The sequence below is a fragment of the Bos indicus genome, chromosome 8 (assembly GCF_029378745.1).
Source record: "Bos indicus isolate NIAB-ARS_2022 breed Sahiwal x Tharparkar chromosome 8, NIAB-ARS_B.indTharparkar_mat_pri_1.0, whole genome shotgun sequence".
In the NCBI taxonomy this organism is placed as follows: domain Eukaryota; kingdom Metazoa; phylum Chordata; class Mammalia; order Artiodactyla; family Bovidae; genus Bos; species Bos indicus.
The window spans coordinates 15,531,119-15,544,580 of record NC_091767.1 but is presented as its reverse complement, the minus strand read 5'-3'; the positions used below and the strand labels follow the sequence as shown (position 1 = coordinate 15,544,580).

Genomic DNA, 13,462 nt, shown 5'->3' with positions numbered 1-13,462 from the left:
GAAAAGAAGAAGAAAATAAACCTGAAGGAGAAAGTATTTTTTGCTATGCCAATAAACCTGACATTTCAAAGGATAAAATTTGACAATGAGGTCAACATGCAAGACACAGATTATTCTGTATAGTTTCAGTATTTAATAATTATTGAATGAAACTAAAAATCTATTATCAAAAATAATTACTATATATTTATACAGGAAATTTAAATACAATGAATTCTAAGTGTGAATTTACTTTTGGAGTAACTATACATTTGAAAAAGGGAAATAAAATGTTCTTTTTAGATTCAGAATGTCTTTCCCATTGTCCTAATGCTACTTCCCAACTCTGCTCAACTCTACTCTGCAATCCACAAAAACACAGAAGGATAAAGAAAAGAAAGATTAGTTGACAAAAAAAAAAAAAAAACAGTAAATGCTATCCTAGGGTAGTGTTTATTAACTCAAAAATAAGTGTAATGAGATGAACTGTTTCTTAAAATAATTAATCACTGGTCTTCTAACTCATATTTTATACCATTGTCTCTTTGATATTGTGACTTTTTTGACCAATAATAATAGTCATATCATAGCATAATGGTGATGATTACAATTTTTTTGCTTACAATGTATCAGGAATTCCATTTATCAGTTTATAGGAATTGTCTAATTTAATATTTCAGATCAGAGAAGTCGCTCAGTCGTATCCGACTCTTTGCAACCCCACGAATCACAGCACGCCAGGCCTCCCTGTCCATCACCAACTCCCGGAGTTCACTTAGACTCATGTCCATCGAGTCAGTGATGCCATCCAGCCATCTCATCCTCTGTCGTCCCCTTCTCCTCTTGCCCCCAATCCCTCCCAGCATCAGAGTCTTTTCCAATGAGTCAACTCCTTGCATGAGGTGGCCAAAGTACTGGAGTTTCAGCTTTAGCATCATTCCTTCCAAAGAAATCCCAGGGCTGATCTCCTTTAGAATGGACTGGTTGGATCTCCTTGCAGTCCCAGGGACTCTCAAGAGTCTTCTCCAACACCACAGTTCAAAAGCATCAATTATTCGGTGCTCAGCCTTCTTCACAGTCCAACTCTCATATCCATACATGATGACAGGAAAAACCATAGCCTTGACTAGACAAACCTTTGTTGGTAAAGTAATGTCTCTGCTTTTGAATATGCTATCTAGGTTGGTCATAACTTTCCGTCCAAGGAGTAAGCATCTTTTAATTTCATGGCTGCAGTCACCATCTGTAGTGATTTTGGAGCCCAGAAAAATAAAGTCTGACACTGTTTCCACTGTTTCCCCATCTATTTCCCATAAAGTGATGGGACCGGATGCCATGATCCTCATTTCTGAATGTTGAGCTTTAAGCCAACTTTTTCACTCTCCACTTTTACCTTCATCAAGAGGCTTTTTAGTTCCTCTTCACTTTCTGCCATAAGGGTGGTGTCATCCGCATATCTGAGGTTATTGATATTTCCCCTGGCAATCTGGATTCCAGCTTGGGCTTCTTCCAGCCCAGCATTTCTCATGATGTACTCTGCATAGAAGTTAAATAAACAGGGTGACAATATACAGCCTTGACGCACTCCTTTTCCTATTTGGAACCAGTCTGTTGTTCCATGTCCAGTTCTAACTGTTGCTTCCTGACCTGCATACAAATTTCTCAAGAGGCAGATCAGGTGGTCTGGTATTCCCATCTCTTTCAGAATTTTCCACAGTTGATTGTGATCCACACAGTCAAAGGCTTTGGCATAGTCAAGAAAGCAGAAAGAGATGTTTTTCTGGAACTCTCTTGCTTTTTCCATGATCCAGCGGATGTTGGCAATTTGATCTCTGGTTTCTCTGCCTTTTCTAAAACCAGCTTGAACATCAGGAAGTTCACGGTTCACATATTGCTGAAGCCTGGCTTGGAGAATTTGGAGCATTACTTTACTAGCGTGTGAGATGAGTGCAATTGTGTGGTAGTTTGAGCATTCTTTGGCATTGCCTTTCTTTGGGATTGGAATGAAAACTGACCTTTTCTAGTCCTGTGGCCACTGCTGAGTTTTCCAAATGTGCTGGCATATTGAGTGCAGCACTTTCACAGCATCATCTTTCAGGATTTGGAATAGCTCAACTGGAATTCTATCACCTCCACTAGCTTTGTTCGTAGTGATGCGTTCTAAGGCCCACTTGACTTCACATTCCAGGATGTCTGGCTCTAGGTCAGTGATCACACCATCGTGATTATCTGGGTCGTGAAGATCTTTTTTGTACAGTTCTTCTGTGTATTATTGCCATTTCTTCTTAATATCTTCTGCTTCTGTTAGGTCCATACCATTTCTGTCCTTTATCGAGCCCATCTTTGCATGAAATGTTCCTTTGATATCTCTGATTTTCTTGAAGAGATCTCTAGTCTTTCCCATTCTGTTGTTTTCCTTTATTTCTTTGCATTGATCGCTGAAGAAGGCTTTCTTATCTCTTCTTGCTGTTCTTTGGAACTCTGCATTCAGATGTTTATATCTTTCCTTTTCTCCTTTGCTTTTCACTTCTCTTCTTTTCACAGCTATTTGTAAGGCCTCCCCAGACAGCCATTTTGCTTTTCTTTTCCATGGGGATGGTCTTGATCCCTGTCTCCTGTACAATGTCATGAACCTCATTCCATAGTTCATCAGGCACTCTATCTATCAGATCGAGACCCTTAAATCTATTTCTCACTTCCACTGTATAATCATAAGGGATTTGATTTAGGTCATACCTGAATGGTCTAGTGGTTTTCCCTACTTTCTTCAATTTCAGTCTGAATTTGGCAATAAGGAGTTCATGGTCTGAGCCACAGTCAGCTCCTGGTCTTGTTTTTGCTGACTGTATAGACCTTCTCCATCTTTGGCTGCAAAGAATATAATCAATCTGATTTCGGTGTTGACCATCTGGTGATGTCCATGTATAGAGTCTTCTCTTGTGTTTTTGGAAGAGGGTGTTTGTTATGACCAGTGCATTTTCTTGGCAAAACTCTTTAAATTGTAAATTGTTGTAAATTTAATATTTACAACAGCCCTATAAGGTAGGTAACATTAACCTCTCTATATTTTAAAGATGAGAGAACTCAGGCTCAGATTTAGTAAATTAATAAAGAGTCACTGCTAATAGTCAATAAAGTAGGATTTGACCCTTTCCCTGTATGACCTGTATGCAGGTCAGGAAGCAACAGTTAGAACTGGACATGGAACAATAGACTGGTTCCAAATAGGAAAAGAAGTATGTCAAGGTTGTATATTGTTACCCTGCTTATTTAACTTACATGCAGAGTACATCATGAGAAACGCTGGGCTGGAGGGACCACAAGCTGGAATCAAGATTACCAGGAGAAATATCAAAAACCTCAGATATGCAGATGACACCACCCTTATGTCAGAAAGCAAAGAGGAGGAACTAAAAAGCCTCTTGATGAAAGTGAAAGAGGAGAGTGAAAAAGTTGGCCTAAAGCTCAACATTCAGAAAAATAAGATCATGGCATCTAGTCCCATCCCTTCATGGCAAATAGATGGGGAAACAGTGGAAACAGTGTCAGACTTTATTTTTGGGGGCTCCAAAATCACTGCAGATGGTGACTGCAGCCATGAGATTAAAAGATGCTTATTTACTCCTTGGAAGGAAAGTTACCACCAACCTAGACAGCATATTCAAAAGCAGAGACATTACTTTGCCAACAAAGGTCCGTTTGGTCAAGGCTATGGTTTTTCCAGTAGTCATGTATAGATGTGAGAGTTGGACACTCAAGAGTCAATATTTATCACAGGCTTAGGTTATGCTGATGGTGCTCATCCACTGACTACATATTGGGTCAGATTCAGATGATAGCTCCAAATGATTTAAAATTCAAGTTGTGTATATATGTGTGTATACTATCCATGTGCAAAAATATTACAAAATAAATGAAAGTGAAAAGTGAAAGTGTTAGTTGCTCAATCATACCCAATTATTTGGGAGCCCATGGACTGTAGCCTTCCAAGCTCCTCTGTCCATGGAATTTTCCAGGCAAGAATACTAGAGTGAGCAGCCATTCCCTTCTCCAGGGGATCTTCCTGCCCATGGATGAACCCATGTCTCCTGCATTGCAGGCAGATTCTTTATCATTTGAGCTACCAAGGAAACCCATAACTACTAATAATGGGTTTTAAATTTACATTTTCCTTTTTTAAAAAGTGCCATTACTGTGAGCTTAACAATATTAAATAAGCATATAGCAAACTTCATATATTTCTACTTTATTTTGTAATTTATTAATAATTATGAATAAATAAACATTTTCCTTGCTTTGAAAAATGTGATCTCACCTAGTGCAGGCTCCCTTGAATTCAACAATATATAACAAAATAAATAAAATACTGCCTTTTTGTCACTGGTTAAGATTTTAGATGGGGAAATAGTGGAAAGTGTCAGACTTTATTTTTTGGGGCTCCAAAATCACTGCAGATGGTGACTGCAGCCATGAAATTAAAAGACGCTTACTCCTTGGAAGGAAAGTTATGACCAACCTAGATAGCATATTGAAAAGCAGAGACATTACTTTGCCAACAAAGGTCCATCTAGTCAAGGCTATGGTTTTTCCAGTGGTCACGTATGGATGTGAGAGTTGGACTGTGAAGAAGGCTGAGCACCAAAGAATTGATGCTTTTGAACTGTGGTGTTGGAGAAGACTCTTGAGAGTCTCTTGGACTGCAAGGAGATCCAACTAGTCCATTCTAAAGGAGATCAGTCCTGGGTGTTCTTTGGAAGGAATGATGCTAAAGCGGAATCTCCAGTACTTTGGCCACCTCATGCAAGGAGTTGACTCATTGGAAAAGACTCTAATGCTGGGAGGGATTGGGGGCAGGAGGAGAAGGGGACGACAGAGGATGAGCTGGCTGGATGGCATCACTGACTCAATGGACGTGAGTCTGGGTGAACTCAGGGAGTTGGTGATGGACAGGGAGGCCTGGTGTGCTACGATTCATGGGGTCGCAAAGAGTTGGACACAACTGAGTGACTGAACTGAACAGAAGTTTTTAGTATTAATAATTTTTACTTTCTACTCTACTTTTTTCTATATTTCCAATATCTTTTATCTTACAGATTTTAGCTACCATTAATTTAGCCCTGTAGTATACAGTATACAGTATACAGCCCTGTAGTATACAGTATACACCATGCTAGGTATATGTGTTTATATAATTTCATATAAAAATGTGATATCTTATTTAATTCATAAATTTATTAAGTAATGTTAATAATAACAGTTATAATTTTTAGGTATTTACTAGTGGCTCAGATGGTAAAAAATCTGCCCGAAATCCAGGAGACCTGGGTTCTACCTCTGGGTTGGGAAGATCCCTTGTAGAAGGGCATGGCAATCTACTCCAGTATTCTTGCACAGAGAATCCCAAGGACAGAAGAGCCTAGCAGGGTACAGTCCAGAGGATCACACAGATTTGGACATGACTGAAGAGACTTAGAGTGCACGCAATAGCCATGTACCATTCTAATGTTTTACATGTATTGATTCACTTAATCCTCTTTAAAATAAGCTATTACTATGTTGAGTTTTTAAGATACAGAAATTAGTTCAAGATCATATGACCTAAAAGTAGTAAAACTGAGATTCAAATTTAAGTATGTTAGATTTTATTCTTATAATAAAGTAAAAATTGATATTTTTTGAAGAATCAAGTAAATATCTTCCCTGATGGAAAATATTTTAGCAGCCAATAGTATTGCAGTAGTAAACATAGGACTCAACCTCTATATTACATGCTTTATTAAAAGAAAATGTTTACATTAAAATAAGAAGTATTTGCAAGAGCACAGGAAAAGTCATTATAAACTTTACAGAATACTGATTCTAATCCTCATTTCCAAAGCTTAGCAAGAGATTTTTTCATTGCTAAACATTAATTTATTACTTATGATGACTTCCTAAAAGTATGATTTTATCACTGTTGAAGGGATGAAGAAACATAACTAGATATTGAAAGATAGAAATTCAATAGTCGTGTATACATATAACAAGGATATGCTTATTTCTGACCTTTTCAGCTAATTTCCAAGTAGCAATATATTCCATAAGCAGGTCTCCAAATTCCACTAAAGAAATAGCGATTATTGGGTATACCTACAATCACCATTTCTCCCATTTTAAGTACCATTATTGAAGCATATTTTACCTATGGAATCATACACTCATACACACATACACATGCACACACATATAACCATATGAGGTAATTTTTTTGAAATTATGAGTATTGTATTTTGGAAAAACTTTAATAGGAGTACTTCCAAAACATAATTTTAATATCAATAATAAATTATTCATATCTAGTTTGAAAAATTGGAGAAGGAAATGGCAACCCACTCCACTATTCTTGCCTAGAGAATCTTGTGGACGGAGGAGCCTGGTGGGTTGCTGTCCATAGGGTCGCATAGAGTTGGACATGACTGAAGTGACTTAGCATGCATGCATGCATGCATTGGTGAAGGAAATGGCAACCCACTCCAGTATTCTTCCCTGGAGAATCCCAGGGATGGAGGAGCCTGGTGTAGAGTTGGACATAACTGAAGTGACTTAGCAGCGGCAGCAGCAGTTTGAAAGATGATGTTCTGCCAATGATTTCACGTGAGTTTCTCTTAAAGTTCCAAAGAGTTGATATTATAATAAGTGTAAGTTATAATGGTTTCTCTTACATTCACTACCAAATCAAAAACTTCTAACATAGAAAAGGCATGGTCTCTGCCTGATACAGTAATAAGGCTCATTTCTAAAATAAGTTTAAGAACTGGCCAGTTTTCATTTTCTTCATTAGTTCTGAGCCAGCCTCTCATCTTCTTTGCCTGTATCTTCAAATGCTTTCTTCAACAAACTCTTTGTAAAGAAGCAGATCAGCGCCTCCATAATACTGGGCACCATGATTCTGATTTTATTTCCAAATCAATTATTCAGAAGTTATTCCTTTGAAAGCAGTTGTGGAATCATTCAGGAAATTCCTGGTGTACCCAAGTACAGGGATAAAAATAGCAATTGTTTAGATAAACTTCAAAGAGTAGGAAAAAAAATTGTATATATAAATGTGTTGTTGGGGTGGAGTAAGGTTCAATATCTAGGAGAAAGTACTGTTAGGAGGAAGAATCCAAGAATTTTAATATCCTTGGGTTAACACTAGAATTTCTGACCACCTCCTAACAGGCTTCTTTGGCCACCTGATGTGAAGAGCTGATATATTAGCTCTTAGGAGAAATGGATAGGAGAATAGATTAGCAGAAATGGATAACAGAGGATGAGATGGTTGGATGGTATCACCAACTCAATGGACATGAGTTTTAGTAGGCTTCAAGAGATGGTGAAGGACAGGGAAGCCTGGCGTGCTGCAGTCCATGGGGTCACAAAGTCAGACCAACTGAGTGACTGAACAACAGGCCTCTTAGATTTCAGCCACTTAACTGTTCAATCTACATACTCCTAAAATGCTTCCATAGTTCCTAACCAATATTCTTCTATTAATTTTCCTATTATGTATTTTTAATGTCCAAACTCATATGTCAGGCCTTGATGTTCTTCTATAATCTACAATTTGAAAGAAGGCAGATGGACTTTTCTGAAGAAACAAAGGATGTTGCTGCCATCCTTTAATCCATAATGCCAAAGGATTACAGCTCCCACCTCCTCACCTTTATTACTGTATCCGATTTTTAGCTGAGTCAATTGCCTCAACAATAGTGTTTCTCTCTTTCCCTGTATCAAATCCTTAGCCAGTTTCACCAGATTAAGTTCTCTAAATCAAAGCCAGAATCCTGTCAATCCTTTCCCAAAATGTTTTTAAGGCTCCCCGTTCTCTGCAGAATAAAAGGGGAAAATGAAGCCTATTTCAAACTCCTAAGTCTGGGCTCAAAGACTTCAACTATCTTTGACCTTTTCAGATTCATTTCTGCAAATGCATAATGCAGACGTGCTTTGCAAACTTCAAAGATCTTCACCACTGTGAGCAATTTCATTCTTAAAGTAAATCTGTGAAGTGAGACTCCTGAAACACAGAGATGTTGTAACTGCCTTGAGTCTTTGGTTAAGCTGATAAACGGTGGAAACCAGGTTTCCATCTTTTACCCGGAGTCCACACCGCACACAATGTTTTTGACATCGAACTGAATGATTAATCACTTTTTGAAATACTTTATTTTCCTTTCTCTGAATACAGACTTGTGCTATTCTTCACCTGAAAAGATAGTGAGGTGTCAGAGTGAGAGTTCATGCCTATCAGAGGTTATAGAGATCTATCAGGTGCAGTTTGAGAAAGATTTTTACCTAGTCCATGGAACTCTGCCAAGATAATTCTATCATCTGGTAGTAGCTTCCTAAGTTTACAGATACATCAAGTAAGAAGAATTAACCAGCTTCCAATGGGTTCCCCTGGTGGCTCAGTGGTAAAGAATCCTCCTGCCAATGCAGGGAACGTGGGTTCGATACCTGCATCAGGAAGACCCCCCAAAGAAGGAAACGGTAACCCAATCCAGTATTCTTGCCTGGGAAACCCCACTGATAGAGGAGCCTGATGGACTATAGTCCGTGGGGTCTCAAAAGAGGTGGACACAACTTGGTGACTAAACAACAACAGTATCAGCTTTACATTTCAAAACCTAAGAGTTTTGAAGTATCCAAATCTCCTTAGAGCTACACAAGTTTAGGACAGGTAGGTTCATTTACTATAATAGAACTTTTCTTAGAATTGCTTCTCTTTAAATTTATTATCATCATTTATCTAAACATCTATACCATAGAGAATTTCACTGCTGTTTCTATCTCCACAGCAATGGACTATCGATAAAGTGCTTTTCTGTATACCGCAGGCATTTTGGAAATAGCTCTCGGATCAAACTAAATGAGTTCCAGTATAAATACAGAATCTGAGACCTTGCAGATGGCATTTAGCAAGATATTGGTGTGACAGCTAGAAAGATGCAGCGTGACCCTCTGCAATTGATGTTTTGTATTGAGTGCAGGGTCTAATAAAATGAGTTCCATCATGGAACTTGTGTGTTCAGTGAAATCTGTATTAAACCTACATATGAGCTTTGACTGCAGCTTAAGTGAAATTTAAAAAAAAAAGGATAAAAGACGAACTATAACTGGAATGGTAGTTTGAGTCACATTCAAATCTCAAATTAATTGTTAAATATGTACCTTCTATTCTAATGAAGGTGAGAAGTGAAAGAATATTGCTTTATATATGTTGCCTCACAGTGAACATTATTTCAGTACGATTTGAAATATGATTTTACTTTAAAACCTCTGGCACATTTTACAGTTTGATTCATTCTCTAACACTTTCAAAGCTGTATTTCATTAAATTACACTTGTTTTATATAAGCTGCTCTGAATATCTACTGTTGACCTACAAAGATTGAGGGGACAAGGATTTATTTTAAATACATTCTCCTTCCTTCGTGTAGATCAATGCAGACAGCCGCCTAAAGAGCTATACTGTTTCACTGTTATAGGAAAAGGTTCACACACTGGTGAGTTAAGTAGAATGGAAGAAAACATCTCAGGATAACAGGCTCCCAACCTAGAGTATATTATACAGACGTCAGAAAGAGAAAAGCAATGATCATATATTAATGCATATGTATATAATCTAGAAAAATGGTACTGATGAATCTATTCACAGGGCAGGAATAGAGAGGGAGACATAGAAAACAAACTTGTGGACACAATGGGGGAAGGAGAGGGTAGGACAAGTTGACAGAGTGGGACTGACATATACACGATCATGTGTAAAAGAGAGAGCTACTGGGAAGCTGCTGCATAGCACAGGGAGCTCAGCCTGGTGCTCTGTGATGAAGGCTGGGATGATGGTCAGGTGGGTGGAAGGCTCTAGAGGGAGGAGATACATGTATACTTATAGCTGATTCACAGTGTTGTGCAGCAGAAGTCAACACAATATTGTAAAGCAATTATCCTCCTATTAAAAAATATATATTTTTAGAAAAGATAACAGGCTCTATTCTATCTACATCCTCAGCAATTAATCACTAGGCTCCATGGGATTCTCCAGACAAGAATACTGTAACAGGTAGCTATTCCATTCTCCAGGGGATGTCCCTGATCCAGGGATTGATCCCTGGTCTCCTGCATTGCAGGAAGATTCTTTACCATCTGAGCCACCAGGGAAGCCTCCTGGTGTCAGCTATGGCTTCTAATGCATCATGTCTCCTAAAATGCTCTTCATTTGAGTGAGATGAGCGAGAGAACTGAATGAGGTTTGGATGTCATAATTTGGATACAACTTAGAGACAGATAACCACACAGTCTTGAAGTCAGAAGTAACTCGGGTCATCCCGGCTTTCTCCCATTTAATATTGGGATACTCGCTTTTGCTGACAAGGTTCCCCAGTACAGCTCCAATGGTATGAAAAAAAGGAGTTGAAACAACAACTCAAATTATTGTCCTTGTACCTGCCATACACTGGTCCAAATTCTGCCCTCTGGAACTATTCAGAAAATATAGAATTCGAGTTTCACATGGCAGGTCTTCAGATAATTGAAGGAAGTTGTCATCGCCCTGCAGGGAACTGGAGCATCTTTCTGACTCAACATCACTACTTTCCAAACACAAAATGACAGACACATTCCTCACATGACATGCTTCCAGACATTTCACCAGTCTGGTCACCTTCTTTTGGATGTACTTCCATTTGTCAATGTCTCCTTTTAAAATGTCTCGAACATCCTATGACATTTCTGAAGCTTCCAGCAGAAATGGAATGCCCTGAGAATAACAGTAAATTTCTCTCATCTGTGAAGAGTGACGAGACCTAAATTTAAAGAAAATTTCCACTTTTCAAAAGTAGACAGAGAGAGAACTAACCGTTAGAATATTAATAGATCAAAAATTCACCTCTAAGCTTGCTGATGTTAGAGTGGTATCTGAGAGAATGTTGTCTATAGTGTATGCCTGCAACCCACCCACAGGCAAGACTCATTAGATTGCCCATACTGTTTGCTAAATCCCCCAAATATTGGACTCCTCCTAAGACAAATGACCTGGGTCATGATTCTCCAGCTAAGTCACCTTGGACAAGTTGCTAACATACATGGTTTCAAGTTTATCCGGTACTATACTGGTGATTTTCGCTGTCAATCTGACTGGATCACGGGGTGCCCAGATATTTGGCTAACAAATGTTTGTAGGTGTGTCTGTGAGGGTATTTCTGGTGAAATTAGCATTTGAATTGTTGGATCTGATAAAGTGGTTTGCCCTCTTCCATGGAGTGGACATCACCCAATGTGTTGAGGGCCTGAATAGCAGAAAAAGTTGGAGGAACAAGTTAGCCCTTTCTGTCTAATTGCTTGAGATGAGACATAGATCTATTCCTACCCCTGATACTCCTGACTTCCTGGCTTTCAGACCCACACTGAACTACACCACTGGTTTTCCTTGGTCTCCCAGCTCACAGAAACCAGATCTTGAGACTTCCAACCTCTATAATTGCCTGAACCAATTCCTTGTAATAAATCTATCTATCTATCTATCTATCTATCTATCTATCTATATATATATTATTGGTACTGTTTCTTTAGAGAACTCTAACACAGTCATCAAATGAATTAAATATCTCTAAGATTCTAGGTAAACTATAATTTGTTCTGATAAGAAATTTCAGCATTTCAAAATTTCTTGTCAAGAGTCATATCTTTGGTTTTAATTTAGCCCAGATGTAAAGTTTCATCTTCAATAAAATCTGAGAAAATGTTTTGCCAGTTCTCATCATATTATGATTCAAGTATTAATTTGTTGGTTCACCTAGCAACTTACTTTCATGCATATGTGAACCTATCACAGTGCTTGGCAATATGGATGATACAAAGAAAACATAATTGCAGCTCTTTCTCTTGAATTTACAAGAGAAACCATCTAGTATTTACAGTATGTAACAGTCTAGTTATTATATTTAAAGCAGTAAAAATACGAATGTCAAATGTTGATAGCAATAAATGGTAATGGAATTCAGAGTAGGGAAACATCAACATGGCCTAAGAAGATGGAAAGGATTTCATGAAGGCGATGGAAGGAGACAGGGCACTTGATGAACTGGGAGAAAGGAGTACTTACAGCCTAGTCAGAGTGATCAAGCTTTTAAAGAGCCCTCTATTGATCTAGAAACTGTGTGACAACTGCACATAACATCTCTGAAACATGGAACAACTGGATAAGGATCCAAATATAAATACTGGATTTTAGCAACTCCTTGTATATACAACATCCCACTCTGCTTAGTTAAAAAGATATAACCATCAACTACATGGTTTTAAAATCCCTATAAGGGTCTGTGCAGCATCATAAGTAAAAAAAAAAAAAAAAAAAATCAAGATACAAAAACAAGAGGGCATCCGATATCGCCTTTTGGGGTTTGACTATAAATATATTAATAAACTATATATATATGTATAAACTATATATACCTCTAAAGAACTATAGTTTTTCACTTTTATAGGAAAAGCTTCACACACTGGTGAGTTAGGTAGAATTGAAGAGAACATCTCAAGATAACAGGCTCTGAACCTAGAGTACATTATACAGAATAACTAAGTCATAAAGAGAAAAACAAACATATTAATGCAAACATATTAACACATTCCATATACATGGAATCTAGAAAAATGGTATTGGTGAACTTATTTGCAGGAGTACAGACACAGACATAGAAAATGGATTTGTGGACACAGTGGAGTAAGGAGAGGGTGGGATGAATTGAGAGTGGCATTGTCTGTGTGTGTGTGTGTGTATATATGCATACACACACATATATATCCCATAGACACATATTTGAAAATAAAAGAACTTGACTTTGTCAACTGGCTTTGGAGGAAGTGACTCCAAAAGCTTGGCTACTGCAAATCATTATTTTCAGCAACCTCTCCAACTGGTACAGCAGACATCCCATGACTTTAATGATGGGGCCAAGTGACACAGGTCTTGATGATCGATTCTGTGATAGGAGCAAAGGCACAAGCCTTCAGGATCAGTTTCCTACGGATGGGGAGAGCTGAAGATAGCCTTCTGATGCCTGATTAGGGATCCAGCAGAACTGACCTGTTGGGTCTGGCTGCTGACCTCTTCCAACAATCTCCTTGAAGGTAGCACTAGCTCACTTGGCACAGAGGAGACAAGTAAAAGGTTTTGTGCACCAGTTTCTTACACTCAAGTGAAGTAAATGTAGACCCATTATCAGAATGAGAGTGCCTGGCATTTGTGCATCACAAATGGCTGGAGCAAAGTAACAGGTGCTCAGTAAATATCTACTGAGTGAGGTTCATAGAAACTAGAATTTCATTATGTCACTTGGAGGAAAAAATGAATTTATCACAATCAAGAAATTATCCCTGGAAAATTTTCCCAACTCCTTCTCTCCCTAAAAGAAAATACACACAGAGACATAGGCACGTATGTATGTCCTCGTGTGTACATAGGTGC

At 38.2% G+C, this 13,462-nt stretch overlaps 1 protein-coding gene across 1 annotated transcript in view; it reads right to left on the bottom strand.

The window, feature by feature from the left end:
• LINGO2 (leucine rich repeat and Ig domain containing 2) overlaps positions 1 to 13,462 on the bottom strand; it is a 1,233,386-nt gene that overhangs the window by 602,720 nt on the left and 617,204 nt on the right. The gene's annotated exons all lie outside the window — the stretch shown is intronic.